At 40.3% G+C, this 2,278-nt stretch overlaps 1 non-coding gene across 1 annotated transcript; it reads right to left on the reverse strand.

Annotated features, from left to right (window-relative positions):
• Positions 1-501: 501 nt before the first annotated feature.
• Positions 502-607, reverse strand: LOC120112677. Its single transcript, XR_005514249.1, has one exon. It is a non-coding gene; the product is annotated as a small nucleolar RNA R71 (small nucleolar RNA).
• Positions 608-2,278: the final 1,671 nt, after the last annotated feature.

Genomic DNA, 2,278 nt, shown 5'->3' on the forward strand with positions numbered 1-2,278 from the left:
TACTAGTGTATGCAAGGGAGTCGTTCTAGAGTACGTGACCTATTACCCTTTGACCCTGAAATAGAACGGACCTTTAGGAATATTTGAGCTGAGATCAGAACAATAGAATCATCCCACCTCCTGAGATGGCTGAAGAATAACCCAAACTCCTGAGGGAGTACTTTACTCCCACAATTTACACTTTTCCATCTTGCATTCGATTACCTAAAGTAGCAGCTGTACAATATGAAATAAAGTCTAGTGTGATCCAAATACTCCCATCTTTTTATGGGCTCACCAATGAAGACCCATATAAACACCTAGATGAATTCCTTGAGATTTGCACCACTATCAAGATTTAGAATTTCACTAATGATGCTCTAAAACTTAGATTATTCCCCTTCTCTCTTAAAGATAGAGCCAAGCAATGGCTGAATTCTTTAAAAGCCAATTCGATTCGTTCCTGGGATCAAATGCAACAAGAATTTCTTAAAAAATACTTTTCCATAGGAAGAACAAACCAGTTTAGACGTGCGATCACGAGCTTCTTCCAAACTGAGGGAGAAGAATTTCATGAAACTTGGGAGAGCTTTCGGGACCTAATCCGTAAATGCCCACATCATCAAATTCCTAAATGGCAGCTAGTACAATGTTTCTATGACGGATTGACTCAACGAAACCATCAGATGATCGATGCCGCATGCGGGGGGACTTTTATGCTTCAAAATGAGCATGAAGCATGGCAATTATTTGAAAATCTCAATGAAAACTCCCTCCACCATGCTTTCTGTTCTCGTCAAGCACCCCCAAGTTCCCAAAGAAAATGGACCATTTGTGAAATAAGTCATTCTATGGACCTGTCTAGCAAGGTAAATGCATTGTCCCATAAGATTGACCAACTGATGATAGGAGGACATTTCGTTAACTCTCTCCAATTCTCCGAACTCGTGCAAGAACACATCAATGCTGCTCAAATACAGCCCAGACCGGATAATGACCCATTTTCCAATACATATAACCCGGGATGGCGGAATCATCCAAACTTTTCTTGGAAGCAGCAAGCTTCGAATACTACCCAACCCTACTCCCAAAATTTTCAAAACCCTCAGAATTTTCAAACCCCACAAAATATTCATCCCTACCGTCCCTCGACTCAATTTCAACACACTCCTCCTCCACCCCATAGAAACACAGCCTTTGAGGAGAAAGTGTTGACCGCCCTTCAAGATTTGGAAACCATTACACAATTAGTGCACTCTCATACGCAATCCATCGCCAAGCTAGAATCCCAAATAGGGCAACTAGCTAATGCACTGAACAAGCGAGACGAAGGAAAGCTTCCAAGCCAACCACTAAGTAATCCTAGGGACAATACATGGCTCAAAAAAATCAACTAAATACAATTCATCATGAACAAGCCAATGCTTTGACTACCCTAAGGAGTGGACGTGTAGTAGACAATAAGATTAGGGAGGATAACAATAAGGAAGGTGAAGAAGAGGATAGAAATGTGTCAAATGAAAATCTAAAAACTTCTTCTTCTTTTTCTTCATCTAGTCCACCTTCTGCCAAAATTCATATCCCAAAGGCCCCATTTCCTGAAGCTCTTAATTCACCCTCTCCCTTTAGCAAAAAAGGAACTTCACTAGAGGAGATGATGGAGGTTTTTAAACAAGTTAAAATCAACCTTCCGCTTCTTGATGCTATTAGACAAGTTCCCTCCTATGCCAAATTTCTCAAAGACCTTTGTACCCAAAAGTAAAAATCTAGAACATATGTGCCTAGAAAGGTCTTCCTAACTGAGCAAGTGATTTCTATTCTCCAACACAACACTCCTCCGAAATTCAAAGATCCTGGTGCTCCCACCATCTCCTGTGTCTTAGGAAATAATTTCATTGATCGAGCACTCTTAGATCTAGGGGCAAGTGTCAACCTTTTACCTTATTCAGTTTATGAAAAACTTGGGTTAGGTGAGTTAAAACCAATCTCGATATCCCTTCAATTGGCTGATCGATCTGTAAAAACACCACGTGGGATAATTGAAGATGTTCTTGTCAAGGTAGACAAATTCTATTTTCCAGTAGATTTCATCGTCCTTGATATGGAACATGAACCTAATCCTAAGAAACAAATTTCCGTGATCCTTGGGTGCCCCTTTTTAGTAACAGCCAATGCGTGCATCAATTGTAGAACGGGGGTAATGAACATATCATTTGGAAACATGAAGGTAAAATTAAATGTGTTCAATGCGGCCGACCAACCCGCGAGGAAAGTTGAGTGTTTTATAATAGACAAAATA

The sequence above is a fragment of the Phoenix dactylifera genome, chromosome 11 (genome assembly GCF_009389715.1).
Source record: "Phoenix dactylifera cultivar Barhee BC4 chromosome 11, palm_55x_up_171113_PBpolish2nd_filt_p, whole genome shotgun sequence".
NCBI lineage: Eukaryota > Viridiplantae > Streptophyta > Magnoliopsida > Arecales > Arecaceae > Phoenix > Phoenix dactylifera.